General features: G+C 43.2%; 1 pseudogene; it reads right to left on the bottom strand.

Moving 5' to 3' along the window:
- Positions 1-1194: 1194 nt before the first annotated feature.
- Positions 1195-20170, bottom strand: LOC146581214 (NACHT, LRR and PYD domains-containing protein 12-like; annotated as a pseudogene).
- Positions 20171-20428: the final 258 nt, after the last annotated feature.

The following is a 20428-nucleotide window of genomic DNA, read 5'->3' as shown; positions in this document are numbered from 1 at the left end:
TCAGCTCACAGCTGCTCACAGACTGTATTTACAAGTGACAAACTGCAACTCTACAGTACATCTACAGTATATATCAAATATATTCTGTATTCAAATCTATTGAGTGATGTTTGAAAGTCTTTCCAGGTGAGTTTGATCCAGGAGGGTCTGAAGCCAGAGTCAGACAGAGACTGTGCAGAGACTGTAGAAGGACAGAGCAGCAGCAGAGCAGTCCAGATACACTGATGATCCTCTGTCAGATCCAGAGGGACACACAGGGATGATGCTGGACTCTATATTGTGTCTGACAGTGGAGCTGTTCTCAGAGCAGTTCACTCTGCAGCACTGACAGTCATCTGCACTTCTTCTCATTCCTCCGTCAGTCACTGCTGGATGAAGCTCTCCTCTCCACCTCCCAGTAACATGGCCCAGTCAGAGCGTCTCTACACACAAGCTGCTGCTGCTTCAACCTCTCTGGATCATCAGGACACAGCTCCTCCTCTCTCAGCACACACACCGTCCTGTTTACCATCATCAGCTCCACCTGCAGAGAGAAGAAGGAACAGCAGAGGAGATAAATGAGTGTTTCCAGAGACTCTTCATCAGCTGTCAGTCAGTGATGCAGCACATCCAGTATAAAGAGCAGCAGGGACTTCAGTGCTGGGACTGTACTAGGACTCATTGTTGCTTCACTTTTTCTAATCTTTGGATTTTTATTGAAGTTGATGAAAATGTTTTTCCCTCCTAGTTTGAGTTTGGACTTTCATTCATTAGAAGAACCTTGGTGTGTCCACTCTGAGCTCTGTAGGAACCCCAACAACAAGCCCAACAATCCAGATGGACGGTTCCAGCTGTTAACTGGAGGAATTCCATCCAAACATCTGCTCTCACTAAATTCTTCCTCACCTACAGACTGTGTTCTTCACTGCTTTAAACTTGGAAATGAATGCAGACATTGGTCTGCGTGCTGCTTTGTTCAGAGAGCTGATTGGCTGTTGACAGTGTTTGATCAGAGCGTGTCAGCCATTACTATGGTGATCATAAAGGTCAGAAACAGGAAGTGTTTGTGTCCAATCCTGAAGCCTGTCACCATTCTCCTCTCACAGCTTCACTGAGAAGCTGCAGCTTTACAGGAAACACTGGATCTTTGTTTCATACTGACTGTGTTTAGTACAATACTGCTGACAGCACCACCCACTCACTCCATCACTCTACTTACAGCAGAGTCTCCAGTCTGTAGTCTGGACTCTGCTGAAGATCAGACAGCTGCGTCACATTTGGATCCTTCAGGTTGTTTCCCCACAGCTCCAGCTCTCTCAGATGGGAGGGGTTGGACTTCAGTGATGCTGCCAGATAATCACAGCTGATCTCTGACAAACCACAGAAACTCAATCTGTATAAAGAATGAAAGATGTAAGTTTATTAGACAAAGTGTGAGCTTGAAATCATTCAGTGTTTCATCATCTGTTCAGAGCTGAAGAAGGTTCAGAATGTAGAAGTTTAGAAAATGGAAACTCCAAACAGCTGAAGCCAACAGGAAGCAGCTTCAAACAGGAAACTGTGCAGAGTTTCAGACTATATGTCCTGATGCAGCCAGTTGGATTTTGGAGATTTGAATCTCTGTTCTGTGACTAAGTCCTTGAATCATTTCTTCCAGTTGGTCCAACAAGACAGACTAAGTATTGGACATGTGTTGTGGCTCCATTAGGGGAGCTTCTAAATGTGATGTGATGGCCCCTCTGGGTCTGTCAGGTCACAGGACTGAAGAGAGCTCAAACTGGGCACACAGTTGTTCCAGTCTGGACCAAAGACTCTATACTGGGACTGAGGGACTGCTTTGACTGCACCCACTGGGACTTTTTAAAGGCTCATGTTCTCACTTAGATCATCGATTTCTACTTACATTTCTTTCTGGGAAAAATGGGGATTACTTTGGAAACAGGAAGTATTTTCCCCAATAAGCAGCCCTGGATTAGTAAATCACTCCAACATGTTCTCAGGCAGAAGAAGCTGTCTTGTTATGAGGGAGAGAAGAAAAAGATTGAGGCAGAGAAACTTGTTGAAAGAGAGATAAAGCAGCTAAAATCAGGTGTAAAAGTAAAGCAGAGGATGAGCTGAATAAAGGACACTCAAGGCTGGCTTGGAAAGGAATGAAGTCCATGCAGAGCAAAGATGAATGTGATGCTGAATCAGCAGAAGATTTGGACTCATTTGATTCCAGCTTCGATATCATTGATTTCAATGAAGAGCTTTGTGATTGTAGCAAAGGGCTGGTAGCTCTGAGAGTCCCACTGATGAGGTGTTTGTGTGGAAATCTCTTAGTGGGACCAAAGAGAGAAAAAGCCCTGGTCCCGATGCTGTGGGAGGGAAATGATTGAAGTGTGCTGTGAGGAACTGACTGGGAGATCTTCACACATTTTCCAGTCCTCCTTGGAAAAACAGGAAGTTCCCAGCATATGGAAACAAAGGTTAAGTGTCCTATGGCACTCAGTGATGATGGTGCTGTGGCCCCACCACCTCCACCTCTTTGTAAAGGAACTAACTGTCATCTGAAGCTTCAAATGGAACTAATACTTCCTCCACTAGGTGGCAGTGTCTGATGAGAAAGTGTTAGTGGAGCTGGCCTGGAGTCAGAAACAGGAAGATGCAGGATTTGGGCTGAAATGGGGAAAAGTGGTTCGCACTAGTGCCTTAAAGCAAGAAGGTTGTAGGTTGAAGCTTGTTGGCCTTTCTGTGGAGGTTGGATGTTCTCCCACAGTCCAATGAAATGCTGCTTATGTCATGTTTTTGCTGTGTGGCAGGCAGCGATTGGACCCAAACGCAAACTCACAGGGACATAACTTGAACTCAAAAGCACAGCTTTATTGCTGGAAAATAGAATACAAGCAATACAAAACTAAACTACACTGGAAAAAGCTAATTATAATGCATACCAGGAGACACGGGGAGAATCACACACAGCATGAGGGACGACACAACACTGACTCAGAGAAACACAGGGTTTAAATACACTGGGAAGTAACGAGGGGAATGAGACACAGAAGGAGGGCACAGCTGGGAGAAATCAGGGCTGACAAGGCAAGCAAAGCAGGACGCATTCACATAAGACACGGACCTTCAAAGTAAAAGAGGAAGTATCACACAGAGACGCGAACTTGACACGGTGGAGACAGCAACTAAGAAACACAGAGACATAAACCATAAGGCAGAGGACTCTAAGAACCAAAAGACACAGAGGGAAACTCAAACATGCAGACACAGACTTACACAGAACAGAGCGGACACAGAGAAACATGAAGGGCAAGGGATCGAAACTAGAAACCATAGAATAACTAACACAAGTACAATAATACAAAAATCACAAAGAACTAAACATGCTGAGTCGTGGGACCCAGGACCCTGACAGCTTATGTTCATTTGTGCTTCTAAATTGGCTGTAGGTGTGGATGTGAGAGAGTGCTTCTCTGCCTCTCTCTGTTGGCCCTGTGATGGACTGCTCACCTGTGCTGGTGGACCACGCCTCTTGCCCTAAGACAGCTAGGGCACAGGCTGCAGCCCTGTGAGCCTAAGCTGAATAAATAGTTAGCAAAAATGATCCATAGATGGCCTGAAATCCCCCAGTTAGCAGTTTGGTAGATAGCTATGACATGCTAATCCCATCCAGCAGCTGTATTCTACCTGTAAGCTGATCCCTGCTGAGCCAAAGCACTTTTTCATATACAAATTACAACCTTTAATAGAAACCTATTGGTCAGCATCTTATTAGCCTGCTGTTAGCTTCATTCCACAGAAAACTGAGAGAAACTAACAGAGTTGATAAAGAATAAAGAGAAATGTGCTGATTTAAAGCCTTTGAAGTGCTTCAGATGATCTCTGTCCACTTCTGTCCACTCATTCATTCATGTAAGCTTTCTAATGCAGCTTTGATCTTCACAGTCTGCTTCATGAAACTCATTCTAACCCTGAATGTCAGAGTGTTCCTCCTTCTCTTTCCCATCATTCATGCTGGCAGTGGAGGAGATTTGGATGTTGGACTGTGTTTTGGATGATGTGTGTATGTTTGTGTTGGACTGCTGTCTGTAAAGCAAACGCACATTTTGCTTTGAATTTCAGTGTCAGACAGACTTTAAGGTGGAATGAAGAGTTTGAGAGTTTCACAGTGAATTATCCAGTGGAGGATTTTTCTTCTTCTTTGAAGGTTTGAAATGTGAACATTGTTCTGCTGCAGTCAATGGACTAAACCAGAGAAGAAGAAAACAGACTTTACCATGAAGATCCTCAGTGTGGATCAGTATAATATCAGCCTGATGTCTGCAGTTTAGTGTCAGCACAACTTTCACATCATGTTCATCTCAGCACAACTAAAACATGCTGACTGACCTCAGAGTTTCAAGTCCACATCCTGGACTCTCCAGGAAACCACACAGATGCTTCACTCCTGAATCCTGCAGATTGTTGTTGTCACTCAGGTCCAGCTGTCTCAGATGGGAGGGGTTGGACTTCAGCGCTGCTGCCAGATAATCACAGCTGATCTTTGACAAACCACAGCCCCTCAATCTGTATAAAGAATGAAAGATGTAAGTTTATTAGACAAAGTGTGAGCTTGAAATCATTCAGTGTTTCATCATCTGTTCAGAGCTGAAGAAGGTTCAGAATGTAGAAGTTTAGAAAATGGAAACTCCAAACAGCTGAAGCCAACAGGAAGCAGCTTCAAACAAACACAACAAGAGAAAAAACTCTTAATGTTTCACATTAAAGTCGTACATTTATCATAAAAACAGGACAAAGACTTGAAAAAGTCGTGTTTTTCCTTCCAGAAACCACATGGCTTCACTTTTAAAGGTGAAGTGTGAAAGAAATGGACATATTTGAAGTCCAACACCTTTTTCCAGTCACATTATTAAAGCAGACAAACTACAAGCTCATTTTCATTCCAACAAGTCATCTTCTGACCTGGACTAACAACACTGGTCTCTATGTGCAGCTGGCTGTGAGACCAGTGCTCAGGGAGCGTCTACAAAGTGCAACACTGAAAGAACATCACACACTAATCTGCTTCCAGCACTTTCACACAAACATCTACTGTCATTATTGTCACCAAACTCTGTGGATCTTTTATTGCAAATTCAAATGGGATCAAATGGTCAGACAAAAGAGGCTTATGAGGAAATATGATGAAATGTTGTGTGTTAGCAGCAAGTTATTGAATCATTTTCCTCAGAAACCAAACAAAATGATTGACAAACATGTTTTTACAAACTCAGTGTTGGACTTGGATCAGCAGGATAAGCTGATGTTTAAAGGCATTTGAGTCTTGCTGTATGAGAGTCCAGTTATTACTCAATATTTATGGATGATGTTCTTTCAGTGTTGCACTTTGTAGACGCTCCCTGAGCCTCACAGCCAGCTGCACATGGACCAGCTGACATTACCCAGCATTAGAGGCGGCTGTAAAAAAACAAAGGATTTTCCTATTTAAATGGTTTTAATTTGAATAAAGCGATGTTGATTCATTCAATCCTGAATCGATTTTTAATATAAATGTATTTTGCCAGAATCTCAGGTTAAAGCTCCCAAAAGTATTTCAACAACAACCAAACTGTTAGGATGCCTGGGTCGTTGACCCAGGGGTTTTGAGTTTATTATATATATTTATACTTTCTAGTCTTTGGTTTCTTTGAGTTCTGTCTTATGGTTTATGTCTCTGTCTTCTTTAGTTGCTCTGTCTCCCCTATCACCTGCATCCCCTTGTCTAGTTCGCGTCTATGGGTATCCTTAGTTCCTATATCCCCGTGTCCAGTCAGTGTTTGTGTCTGCCCTGGTCCCACGTCTCTGTTCCTTTGTAGTGCCTGCATGTGAGTCTGCGTCTTTGTTCAGTCTGTGTTATGTGCTTCCTGTTTTACTTTGAAGGTCTCTGTCTTATCTCAGTGTGTTCAGGTTACGCTTCTTTGGTCTCGTCAGTTCTAATTGTCCCAGCTGTGTTTCCCTCCTGTTACTAATTTCCCTGATTGCTCCCTCTGTGTATTTAAGCTCTGTGTTTCTTAGTGTCTGTGTCGCGATCTACCGTTTTCCTAGCTGTGTGTTCTGGCATTCCTCCAGTTTAAGTTTGTTTTGAGTTTTTTCAGTTATGTTATATTTTGAGTACCAAATTAAAGCCTTTTTGAGTTCACGACTGTCTCCGGAGTCTGCACCTTGGGTCCTATTCCTGTCGGCACACAGCCACACCTAACACAAACAGATAAAACAGTAAATGAGAGCAGCTAAACACACAAAGATGGAAACACAGAGCGTGGATCGTTCACTCGACGCACGTACACGGACACACCGTCGGGGCTGAAAGTGGACAGCTCACAGATCCTGAAGCTGCAGGTTTCATCTGTCTCCAACCAAAACTGACTGAACCAGCAGCAGAAGAAGATCCAAACTACGCTTTACGTTTGATGAACATCGTCATGAATTCTCTCTGACTTTGACGTTTACTTCCTGCACAGCTCTCTCTCTCTCAGTGTACTTCAAGAACAGTTTACCTTCAAAAATCTGTTTCCTGCATTATTCACTGCTTATTACGCACCAGTCTGCTGTTGTGTTCACTGCTGTCGGCCTCCGAAAACAAAGCCTCATTTCTGCTGTTCAATACTGAAGAAATGTAAACCTTTTAAAATGATGACAGATTACAAACTCTCAGCTGTGTCTGTAATCAAACCTCTGTAACTTTGCTTCACTTCAGCAGCATCAGCTCATGTTCACATGTTGATTCATGGTTTTCTTCAGTTTTTGATGGACTGCAGAATATTTTGAAGGTTATCTGCTATAAAAAGCCAGAACAGGAAAATCTGCTTCATGTGTTTCTGTTTGATCCTCAGTGACTTTGACACATAGGCCTCTGCTGTGATGATCACACCTCTGATCAAGTCTCACAGTGTCAGCTTTGTTTTTATACATATGGATATGTGCTGAGAAATGATCAGAATTATAATATTTCCCACTGTCTGCTGTGTGCCATGACCTTTGACCTGCTAAAGACAGTCAGCTGTGGATTATTCATTGTTGTGTCTGATACTTAGAACTGTGAGGAAGAACACTACACAGTTAATCAGGGTCCCCTCTCTCTGAATCAGGAAAGGTGGGCAGGCCGCGTGTGGGCCGCGGGCCATACGTTGTGTCTCACTGTTTGAAATGTGAACATTGTTCTGCTGCAGTCAATGGACTAAACCAGAGAAGAAGAAACAGACTTTACCATGAAGATCCTCAGTGTGGATCAGTATAATATCAGCCTGATGTCTGCAGTTTAGTGTCAGCACAACTTTCACATCATATTCATCTCAGCACAACTAAAACATGCTGACTGACCCCAGAGTTTCAAGTCCACATCCTGGACTCTCCAGGAAACCACACAGATGCTTCACTCCTGAATCCTGCAGGTTGTAGTTGTCACTCAAGTCCAGCTCTCTCAGATGGGAGGGGTTGGACTTCAGTGCTGCTGCCAGATAATCACAGCTGATCTCTGACAAACCACAGTCCCACAATCTGTATAAAGAATGAAAGATGCAAGTTTATTAGACAAAGTGTGAGCTTGAAATCATTCAGTGTTTCATCATCTGTTCAGAGCTGAAGAAGGTTCAGAATGTCGAAGTTTAGAAAATGGAAACTCCAAACAGCTGAAGCCAACAGGAAGCAGCTTCAAACAAACACAACAAGAGAAAAAACTCTGAATGTTTCACATTAAAGTCGTACATTTATCATAAAAACAGGACAAAGACTTGAAAAAGACGTCATTTTCCTTCCAGAAACCACATGGCTTCACTTTTAAAGGTGAAGTGTGAAAGAAATGGACATATTTGAAGTCCAACACCTTTTTCCAGTCACATTATTAAAGCAGACAAACTACAAGCTCATTTTCATTGCAACAAGTCATCTTCTGACCTGGACTAACAACACTGGTCTCTATGTGCAGCTGGCTGTGAGACCAGTGCTCAGGGAGCGTCTACAAAGTGCAACACTGAAAGAACATCACACAATCATTTGCTTCCAGCACTTTCACACAAACATCTACTGTCATTATTGTCACCAAACTCTGTGGATCCTTTATTGCAAATTCAAATGGGATCAAATGGTCAGACAAAAGAGGCTTATGAGGAAATATGATGAAATGTTGTGTGTTAGCAGCAAGTTATTGAATCATTTTCCTCAGAAACCAAACAAAATGATTGACAAACATGTTTTTACAAACTCAGTGTTGGACTTGGATCAGCAGGATAAGCTGATGTTTAAAGGCATTTGAGTCTCGCTGTATGAGAGTCCAGTTATTACTCAATATTTATGGATGATGTTCTTTCAGTGTTTGCACTTTGTAGACGCTCCCTGAGCCTCACAGCCAGCTGCACATGGACCAGCTGACATTACCCAGCATTAGAGGCGGGTGTAAAAAAATGGTTTTTCCTATTTAAATGGTTTTAATTTGAATAAAGCGATGTTGATTCATTCAATCCTGAATCGATTTTTAATATAAATGTATTTTGCCAGAATCTCAGGTTAAAGCTCCCAAAAGTATTTCAACAACAACCAAACAGATAAATCAGTAAATGAGAGCAGCTAAACACACAAAGATGGAAACACAGAGCGTGGATCGTTCACTCGACGGCACGTACACGGACACGCCGTCGGGGCTGAAAGTGGACAGCTCACAGATCCTGAAGCTGCAGGTTTCATCTGTCTCCAACCAAAACTGACTGAACCAGCAGCAGAAGAAGATCCAGAGAGATCTTTACGTTTGATGAACATCGTCATGAATTCTCTCTGACTTTGACGTTTACTTCCTGCACAGCTCTCTCTCTCTCAGTGTACTTCAAGAACAGTTTACCTTCAAAAATCTGTTTCCTGCATTATTCACTGCTTATTACGCACCAGTCTGCTGTTGTGTTCACTGCTGTCGGCCTCCGAAAACAAAGCCTCATTTCTGCTGTTCAATACTGAAGAAATTTAAACCTTTTAAAATGATGACAGATTACAAACTCTCAGCTGTGTCTGTAATCAAACCTCTGTAACTTTGCTTCACTTCAGCAGCATCAGCTCATGTTCACATGTTGATTCATGGTTTTCTTCAGTTTTTGATGGACTGCAGAATATTTTGAAGGTTATCTGCTATAAAAAGCCAGAACAGGAAAATCTGCTTCATGTGTTTCTGTTTGATCCTCAGTGACTTTGACACATAGGCCTCTGCTGTGATGATCACACCTCTGATCAAGTCTCACAGTGTCAGCTTTGTTTTATACATATGGATATGTGCTGATAAATGATCAGAATTATAATATTTCCCACTGTCTGCTGTGTGCCGTGACCTTTGACCTGCTAAAGACAGTCAGCTGTGGATTATTCATTGTTGTGTCTGATACTTGGAACTGTGAGGAAGAACACTACACAGTTAATCAGGGTCCCCTCTCTCTGAATCAGGAAAGGTGGGCAGGCCACGTGTGGGCCGCGGGCCATACGTTGAGTCTCACTGTTTGAAATGTGAACATTGTTCTGCTGCAGTCAATGGACTAAACCAGAGAAGAAGAAACAGACTTTACCATGAAGATCCTCAGTGTGGATCAGTATAATATCAGCCTGATGTCTGCAGTTTAGTGTCAGCACCAACTTTCACATCATATTCATCTCAGCACAACTAAAACATGCTGACTGACCTCAGAGTTTCAAGTCCACATCCTGGACTCTCCAGAACACCACACAGATGCTTCACTCCTGAATCCTGCAGCTTGTAGTTGTTACTCAGGTCCAGCTGTCTCAGATGGGAGGGGTTGGACTTCAGTGCTGCTGCCAGATAATCACAGCTGATCTCTGACAAACCACAGCCCCACAATCTGTATAAAGAATGAAAGATGTAAGTTTATTAGACAAAGTGTGAGCTTGAAATCATGCAGTGTTTCATCATCTGTTCAGAGCTGAAGAAGGTTCAGAATGTAGAAGTTTAGAAAATGGAAACTCCAAACAGCTGAAGCCAACAGGAAGCAGCTTCAAACAAACACAACAAGAGAAAAAACTCTGAATGTTTCACATAAAGTCGTACATTTATCATAAAAAGTAAGTAAGTAAGTAAGTAAAGTTTATTTATTAAGCGCTTTTCATAGACAGGTAGTCACAAAGCGCTGCACACAGAGATGAAAATAAACAGTATGATAAATAGCAAAATGCACAATATACACAATATAGAGTTTAAATGTAAATTAAAATATAAAAATGTAAAAAGCATTGGTCAACAGAAAGCTAGTAAAGTTTTAAACTGTTTTTTAATGGTTTCCACAGAGTCAACCAAACGTAGTTGTAGAGGTAGACTGTTCCACAGCCTTGGTGCCACAGACTGAAAGGCTCCGCCCCTTTCGTCTTCAGACGCGTTCTGGGAGCAACCAACAAACTCTGAGTCTGTGAGCGGAGACGGCAAGCTGTAGTTTATTTTGTGAGAAGCTTGGATAAATAATCTGGGGCTTGGCCATTTAGTGCTCTGTACGTTAAAACAATAATTTTAAAACGAATTCTAAAATCTATTGGGAGCCAATGTTAAGAACATAGGATAGGAGTGATGTGAGCACGCTTGCTAGAGTGAGTTAGTAGTCTAGCTGCTGCGTTTTGTATAGCTTGGAGGCGAGAAAGATGATTTATCCAAGCTGGTAAATAAGGAATTACAATAATCTAAACGCGATGACACAAATGCATGGACATTTTTTTCCAGTTCAGCTAAGGAGACCATATGTCGCAGTTTAGAAATATTCCTTAAATGAAAGAAACAGGAACGAGACAGAGATTTTACGTGTGAGTCAAGGCCCAAAGAAGAGTCAAATATTACTCCAAGATTTCGAATATTTGGCTTAGCAGGAGAACAGAAAGGGGCAAGAACCTGACTGATTTTAGAATATAGATCAGGAGAGCTATGATCATGGTCTCTGTCTTGTTCATGTTTAAAACAGGGTAATTGTTAGAAAGCCAATCAGAGATTTGAGTTAAAGCCTGGACTAGGGTGGACAGCCTATCCAGCTGATGAGGCTTAAAGGACATATACAGCTGGATATCATCGGCATAGAAATGATAAGACAGGTCAAAAGACTGAAAAATGCCAGCTAAAGGAAGCATATAAAAAGAAAATATTAATGGACCCAAAACTGAACCTTGTGGAACCCCGCAGGTTAGGGCAGCAGTGTTAGAGGAGAACCTATCAGTCCTAACAGAAAAAGTCCTGTCTCATAAGTAGGAAGAAAACCAGTCTAAGGCGGTGCCAGATATACCAGCCAGAACCTTCAGCCCGTTGAGTAGGATTTTGTGGTTGATGGTATCGAAGGCTGCGCTAAGATCTAGCAAAATGATCACGGAACAATTTCCTGCATCAGATGCCATTAACTGAATTCTGCGGAGGAACCCATCTGAGGGATTAATAAAGTTTCATCTAATCTAATCATTAGTAGATCATTATAGACCCATAAGAGAGCGGTCTCCGTAGAGTGCTGTTTTTGAAAGCCAGACTGAAAAGGGTCAAAAATCTGCAATCGGCATAGTAAGGACCTGAACTGATTTTCTACAATCTTTTCTAGTAATTTACTTATAAATGGCAATCTTGAAATAGGACGATAACTACTAGGGGAGGTAGGATCTAGATTCTGTTTTTTTAACAGAGGGGTTACCTCAGCATGTTTAAAATAGGACGGAACACAGCCTTGCCTCAGTGAATTGTTGATGATTGATAGTAATGTGGGACCAATGCTGGTGAGAGTCCCAGACAGGACAGAGGGAGGTAATATATCTAAGGAGCATGATGAGGATTTCATTTCACCTATTACTGCAATTAAGTCATTGAGTGTGATTGGAGAAAAAGAAGTAAATGACCCATCACAACAAGGGGCATCTTCATAAGGGGAGGCACTTGAGGAGATTTTGGATCTCAAGTCCATCACCTTATTTACAAAGTAATTGAGGAAAGTGCTACAGTCTTCGTCAGAAAGTAACACAGCATGCTGAGTTGGAGGAGAAACAATACTGTTGATAGTATCAAATAGAATTCTTGGGTTATTTTTATGACGATTTATGAGATTATTGAAGTAAGAGGATCTGGCCTCTTTAACTGACTCATTATATAAGTGAAGCAGTTCTTTGAAGGTGTTCCCGATGGACAACCAGCCCAGTGGACTTCCAGAGACGCTCTGCTTTTCGACAGGAGCGTCGAAGACCACGGGTTTGATTATTTAACCATGGTGTGCAGGAACTAACAGTGCAATGACTAGTTTTGAAAGGAGCAACCTGATTAAGAATGGCAAGGCAGTGTTCATTAAAAGAATTAATAAGGATGTCAACCTCGTCAGAAGAAGGTTAAAATTAAAAAGAGAAGAAAACTTAAAAATGACAGAGTCATCAATAAAGCGCCTGCGCCTAATAAAACTTTGGGGAAGAGACTCTGAATTGAACGATACATTAAAAAAGACTGACTTATGATCGCTAAAAGAAACATCATTTAAGTTCATGTGGTCAAGGGAAACACCACAGGTGAAGACCAAGTCCAGAGTATGCCCAGCTGTGTGAGTAGGACCTGATACATGTTGAACAAAATTGAAAGAGTCCATAATGCTCAGGAACTCCTTAGTGGTACTATTTGATGAGTCCTCTGCATGAATGTTGAAGTCACCAACAATGATGACCTTGCCCAGTTTAATCGTGGACGTTAAAAATTCTTGTAGGTCTGACAGAAAAGCTGCAGCAGACCCAGGTGGACGATAAATTAAAATGCTGTATATGGGCTGTTCTCGTCCAATTTTTATCATAATCATCTCAAAAGAGTTGTAACAGCTTGAGGAGATCATCTGGCATAAGAATGTCTTTTTGAAAATTACCGCTGTTCCACCCCCTCGTCCAGATATCTGAGGTGCACAGAGAAATGAACAGTCAGCGGGACACAGCTCTAAAAGATGTGAGACTTCATTCTCACGCTGCCACGTCTCAGAGATAAACATAAAATCCAGCTTCTCCGTACAGAACAAGTCATTTAAGCTATAAGACTTGTTGGCAATTGAGCGCGCATTAATTAACATCCATTTAACGCTGCGACCCACCGGGACAGGGTAGAGTTTCCAGGAACAGAGTTCGTACTATGCAGTAAGCTGCGCAGCAAAACAGGGTTCCTGCCGCGATGAGCAATTGCTTTCCATGCTTTTAGGTGGAAGCTTGGGTGGTAAACACAGTGGGTTGTGGGGATTAATCCAGCTCCGACAAGACTCAGGCGGATCTTACTGCTAGCAGCCCAGGAATAAAGACCCCGAAGATCTGCCTCTTTCCGAAGACGACGGAGCAGGACAAGAAAGCCGGCTCTCTTCACCCGCTTCCTCCGACGAGGCCTCTGAAGCAAAATTGAGCTGACCGGCAAGAGTGGAGCTGCGTCGTGCTTAAGCAGCGGTGGGAAAACAACGTCGTATCGTTGACTCTGAAAGTTATATATAGCAGATTTGATCGCCAGTAACGCATGGCGATCATAAGTCCAAAGAGAGATGACACCGGACAAAACCGTAGCAAGAACACTTGCATAACATATAAAGTAAACAAACACACGGACGGAGGCAGCGGCACAGCCAAACACAGCGCCATCTTGCTTCCGTGATAAAGAAAAACAGGAAAAAGACTTGAAAAAGTCATGTTTTTCCCTCCAGGAACCACATGGCTTCACTTTTAAAGGTGAAGTGTGAAAGAAATGGACATATTTGAAGTCCAACACCTTTTTCCAGTCACATTATTAAAGCAGACAAACTACAAGCTCATTTTCATTCCAACAAGTCATCTTCTGACCTGGACTAACAACACTGGTCTCTATGTGCAGCTGACTGTGAGACCAGTGCTCAGGGAGCGTCTACAAAGTGCAACACTGAAAGAACATCACACACTCATTTGCTTCCATCATCCAACCTGAAGAGGAAACAGAGACAGCTCCCCTTCAAAGTAAAAGCTGCTCCTTTTGGACACAGTATCAAAGAAAGTCTACAGTATAACACAGAAAAGACAGAACAACGTTTTGGTTGTTTTTAAATTGTGCAGAAACGAAACTACACTAAGCTCAATTATGTGACAGACATTTCATCCCATGTCAGTTTGGCATCATCCTGGGCCGGATTATCCAGCACACACTCTGACCACAGGCCCAGGGGCCACGCACAGCTGGGCTCCATCCAAGAGACAGGAAACAAACCAACACAATAATAAAAGCACCATGTGATCTTCTTACATCTTCAAGACAAACATAGTAAAAACATGAGCATATTTGTTTCCTGATAAAATGATGTGACAGGTAGAACAGAGTAAAGTGGTGGTGTTACAGCCTTTCTCCCCTCTGCTGCCGAGGCTGTTAGTCTCTCCCAAACTCAGCTACAGGACTTCCAAATGAATGAAAGCAGCAGAAGTGGCTTTACAAATGAAAGAGGAAGAGGAGAAGAAGAGGAGAGGAGGCCACCCTGACCATCACTCCAGCTGAAAACATCACACTTCCATTAAAGTTGTGAGGAAATGTTGAGCAGGATGAGCTGCTGGCTAATCTGGAGGCTGTAGCAGCAGCTCACAGTCACAGTGGGTTTCCACTCATGAAAAGCTCTGGCTGCTTCATTTCTCATCTCATATCAGAGACTTTAATGCTTCACTGAAGCTGTACTGTGATGCTTCCATATCCCAGTGAGGCCTCCATAATGACTTCAGCTGTTCTGTACACACACTGTGTGCCCTGTATGGCTCAAAGTCTCTGCAGCCTGTTTTTATCTGCTATCATCAGATCTTCATCATCCTCATTCACATCCCTCCACACACTCTACAGCCTCATCAGCACTGACTTCATCTTCACTGACTGATGGAGCACAACATGAACCTGTGGAGGCTGAAACACTGTCCTGTCAAACATCTCCCCGTCACCACTCCACTTCTGTCAGCCTTTAAATGAACCCTGCTCAAGTCTGTCACTTCTGTTTGGAGCCAAAAGGAAAAACTGTTGTTCAGTCGTTTGGCAAGACAACATTTCTGAAAGCACTCAAACTTCTTCACATTTGTCTTCAGAGACATCCTGAACATTTAGGAACTAAAGAAAGCTTCAAACATCAATCAAAGACCTGAAATATAGAAAAACAAAAAACAGCTGCAGTCAGTGAACTCACCTCAGAGTCTCCAGTCGACAGTTTGGACTCTCCAGTCCCAGCACACAGAAGCTTCATCCCTGAATCTGGAGGTCATCATTTCTACTCATGTCCAGCTCTGTCAGATGGGAGGGGTTGGACTTCAGAGCTGAGGCCACAACTTCACAGTGAGACTCTGAGAGTCGACACTGAGTCAGTCTGTGATGATAGAAAATATAAATGTGTTATTATAAAAGCAGAAAATCTGCATTATAAACACAGACTGAATGTATATGAAGACAAAACAGAGTGAGGTCATAATCTGATGAATCTGCTCTTCACATCTGTGCTTCAGCTCCTCTTACTGTGTTTGACATGACACAACGATTGAGTCTCTCTCAGACCTGCAGACTTTTAATGAGAATCTTTGTTTGGCTTTAATCTGCAGATGAAGGAGGAAGATGGTGTCACTGTTAGGTTTTGTATTGTTCATTGTCATTTATGCTTAGAAATATTTACTCATATATGCTTAGAAGTATATAATCATTTGTAGATTGAAAGAATGTCTCATCCTAGGAGGTCTGTAAAAACTCTGTGTAGCATGAAGAGGGGGTGCGTTCACTGCTCCACAGAGTGTTCTGGCATAGATCCGTATCTTCTCTTGTTGATATATGGCATAGCAAACACACGTATATCTGTTTAAGTATAAGAGCCTTTTGTTCAGATGGACCTGCTAGACTCCTGGCACCAGCTTTGGGGAAGTCTTCACAGGGTCACATCTTGACCTCACACACACACACACACACACACACACACACACACACACACACACACACACACACACACACACACACAAAGGCAAGGTACTCTTTGTGTGTATGTAGACATCATATGTTAATGAACCTATGCATATTCATGTAACCTCAATAAAAGAGCAGTGTTACGGGAAAACGGACGAGAGCAACTGGGGTCAAGCGAAGGAACGGCGTTTGTCCGGTTCTCTCCCGTGCACGAAAAACATGAAGAACTTTGCCTACTTCGTGTCTTGCTTGCGGTGTAATTATATGTCTTCAACGTTCCAGCGAATAGGTTCAAGCTACAAACCTATCAGTCACATTTAGGCTTCCATAATGTCCACAGTCTGTGACTGAGATCTGATCCAGAGTCAGAGTGAAGACACACATTTGGACTGTTTCCTGTTTTGACTCCAGAACATTTTGAATGAGTTCAGCTCAGTGAAGAGTTCCAGCTGGAAAGATGATCTCTGTTTGCTACCTGCTGTCAGGTACGACTGTTCACGTCCACACGCAGGAAAAACCTGCTGACTGTTACCAAACGGAGCAGAAATCTCATCACTGGACAATAATGATGAATGAACTCAGAGCTGCTGATATCAGATCTGATTTCAGGGGAACTAAACACAGAAATGATTGGCTCATTTTAACTTTCTGAGCCATTATCTGCTGGTGTGTCGCTAGTTGGCAGAAAATGATTTGTATTCCTGTTCGGGGCTTCAGTGTTTATGAGTCCAGATCCAGGTGACAGCAAGTCAAAATGATGTTACCTGTCTGTGTCCAGCAGCAGCCTGTATTCACTTTGAATATTGTTATAACCTGACATGGATCAGTTTGTCTTTGATTGGTTTGTAAATGTCACCTTTCCATTGGACCTGAGTGACGGTACAAAGACAGAGAGGGAGAGAAAGGAGAGAGAGGATGGAGACAGCAAAGAGAGCAAACACAAACAGGTGAGAGTGGACAGGTGACCAAGGTCAGCAACCAATCAGAGAGCTTCTGTTTGACCCACAGTCACTGATGATGACTGCACATAACCAAGCAGTGTGTTACTCTGATATCAAATATGGATCCTGCTCTTATAATAATGATCATCAGATGATATTATTGTGTTATTTTGTAGCTGAATACGATGCTTGTGTGATTATCAGTGAAAGAAGCAGTGAGGAGGATGGAGAGAGAGAGAGGACAGAGGGTGAAGTTAGAAACACTAAAAGGATTTTTCATGGATTTCATGAATGATTTGAGTGATTTCAGCAGGACACTTAAACCTTGTCAGTGGAACGTCCTAAAGAACATATTCACTGATATGAAACGTGTCATTGAACAGGATTAATATCAATGGAAACATGGTGGAAACAGCTGTGACTGCATGGATGTGACACACTTCAAATCTGTTCTCCACTCTTGGATTTGGGATCCATGGAGCTGCTGCTGAGTCTGTACAATAAAGGAATGGTGTGGAAGGTTGCAGCGTACGGACACAAACACTTTGTGCTTACAATCTGATTTTATTTTCAACATTAAACTACTAACCTACACTGATCAATGATGTTAATGATCACATCTGGACTCACCCAGCCTTTCTGCAGTTCCTCACAGCTGGAATCAGTCTCTGTCGTCCCTGCTCTGATGTGGTTGTACTTCTGCAGGTCCAACTCATCCAGAACCTCCTCTGACATCTGCAGCATGAAGGCCAGAGCTGAGCACTGGATCTCAGAGAGTTCCTTCTCTGATCTGTTCTCTGACTTCAGGAACTCTTGGATCTCCTGATGTACTGAGAGGTCGTTCATCTCCATCAGACAGTGGAAGATGTTGATGCTTCTGTCTGGAGAGATTTCATCACTGTTCATCTCCTTCAGGTTGTTGATGACTATCTGGATGGTTCCTGGACCGTTCTCTGTCTGACCCAGCAGACCTACTAAGAGTCTCTGGTTGGACTCCAGACAGAGGCCATGAAGGAAGCGAACAAACAGGTCCAGGTGGCCATTTTTACTCTGGAGGGATTTCTCCATGACTTTAGTTAAAAAGACATCCAGTGATGGAAGCTATAAGACTTGAACATGTTCTTAAAATAAGATCTGTTTTGTATTCTTCTCGGAAATTTCCCTATAAAACCTTCTACCACCATTGTCTTTCTGTTGGTGTGACAGTGGAACATGTAGATAGCAGCCAGAAACTCCTGAATGCTCAGATGAACAAAGCAGTAGACTGGTTTCTGGAAGATCACACACTCCCTTTTGAAGATCTCTGTACAAACTCCTGAGTACACCGAGGCCTCTGTCACATCCAGACCACACTGCTCCAGGTCTTCTTGGTAGAACATGATGTTTCCTTTCTCCAGATGTTCAAACGCCAGCCCCCCCAGCTTCAGAAGAACTTTCCTATCAGCCTCCGTCAGCTCCTGTGGACTCGTCTCATGTCCCTCATGGTACTTGTTCTTCTTCCTCTTTGTCTGAACCAGCAGGAAGTGTGAGTACATGTCAGTCAGGGTCTTGGGCAGCTCTCCTCTCTGCTCTGTAGTCAACATGTGCTCCAGAACTGTAGCAGTGATCCAGCAGAAGACTGGGATACTACACATGATGTGGAGGCTCCTGGATGTCTTCATGTGGGAGATGATTCTGCTGGACAGCTCTTCATCACTGAATCTCCTCCTGAAGTACTCCTCCTTCTGGCGTCAGTGAAGCCTCGTACTTCTGTTAGCCTGTCAACACATGTAGGAGGGATCTGATTGGCTGCTGCAGGTCGGGAAGTTATCCAGACGAGAGCCGAGGGAAGCAGATTCCCCTGGATGAGGTTTGTCAGCAGCTGGCTGACTGATGACTTCTGTGTGACATCAGACAGCAGCTTCCTGTTGGTGAAATCCAATGAAAGTCTGCTTTCATCCAGGCCGTCAAAGATGAACAAAAGCTGAGAGACAGCCAGCTTCTCTGCTGTGACCTTCTGTAATGTTGGATGGAAAACATGGAGCAGCTCCAGAAGACTGTACTGCTCATCTCTGATCAGGTTCAGCTCCCTGAATGAAAGCAGAACCACCACACTGACATGTGGTTCTCCAAGCCCTCTGCCCAGTCCAGAGTGAACTTCTGCACTGAGAAGGTTTTTCCAACACCAGCCACGCCGTTGGTCAGAACCACCTCTGATGGGTCTCTGTTGGTCAGGTAAGGCTTTAAAGATGTCCTGGCACCTGATTGGAGCGTCAGGGAGGGCGTCCATCTTGGAAGCTGTCTCCAGCTGCCTCACCTCATGTTGGGTATGAACCTCTTCACTCTGTCCCTCTGTGATGTAGAGCTCAGTGTAGATGGTGTTGAGGAGGGTTCTACTTCCTGTTTCATCACTTCCTTCAGTCACACGTTCACATCTCCTCCTCAGACTGATCTTATGTTCATCTAAAACCTCCTGCAGACCAACATCTGCTGAAAGAAAGAAAAACAATGAGACTAAAGAGAAAGAAAACTCTTCAATGTCTGAACAACACAAGAAGTCCAGTTTTCAGAAATGAGTCCATCAGCAGACAGATGTTCAGTCTTACTTTGTACACAGCTGCTCTGACTGGCTGTCTGCAGTGCAGCTCTGCTTCTGGATCTTTCTCCACACTGGGGACAGGAGGAGTCTCCTGATGAAGCAGACTGGTCCCAGTATGAGGAGATGCACTGTCTGCAGAACCAGTGTCCACAGCTGGTAGAGACTGGATCCTTCAGGACTTCCTGACACAAAGCACAGCAGGACAGCTGCTCCTCCTCACAAACACCACTCCTCTTCCTCTCTCTGTGAACACATTTCTTTATCACTAAAACATTTACTGTCAGTGAAAAACATCCAGATGTGACCAAACTGCAGTTCCTCACAGTTCCTTTGATTCTTCAACCCTAATGAGCTGCTCTTCCTGTCTGCCTGTCTCATTAAACACTGAGTGATGAATACAAACTCAACACTTCCTGACTTCACAATAAAAGCTTTCCATCAGAGAGAGACAGTTATGACTTTCACTGTTTTACAGCCGCTGTGTGCAGATAATCTGGGTCAGTTCACGCTGAAGCAGCTTAGAAGTGTCCGTGTAGAGCGTGGTCTGACTCACAGAGACTTCTGATTTTCTGTATTTAAACAAACATGATGAAGTGCCTGCCTGGGTGGAGCTTGTAATGGCCTCTCGCTCTTGGTCCACACAGTTATGATGATTACACCACCTGTTGCTGACTCACCTGGGCTTACCGGTAACCATTTAACGCTGCGGCATGGAGCAGTTTGTCGCTGGAACATTGACCCTCCTGTGTTCATGATCTCAGCTCCTTGCTAAAAAATCTCTCTCTAAATTCACCAGTTGGGTTAACTTTGTGTATACTTTGAGTATATATTTCCCCGGACCTGGTTACAGTCGCTTACCTGTGACTCCCGTGTGTGGCTGTGTGAGTGGAGAGCAGGACAAGAGTGACTGAAGAGGAGTGAGTGTGGACTCCCTTCCCTCTTTTCCCTGGAGCCCTGGACCCCCTCCCCAACTTACTGTACATATATAGAGCACTGTGGTTCACCCCTTTG

The sequence above is a fragment of the Mchenga conophoros genome, linkage group LG3, assembly GCF_057382185.1.
Source record: "Mchenga conophoros isolate Kocher_MC1m ecotype Shallow Benthic linkage group LG3, M_conophoros_male_GT1.1, whole genome shotgun sequence".
NCBI classification, from domain to species: domain Eukaryota; kingdom Metazoa; phylum Chordata; class Actinopteri; order Cichliformes; family Cichlidae; genus Mchenga; species Mchenga conophoros.
Note: the sequence above shows the minus strand (reverse complement) of the source record. Positions and strands in the feature narration are given on the sequence as shown.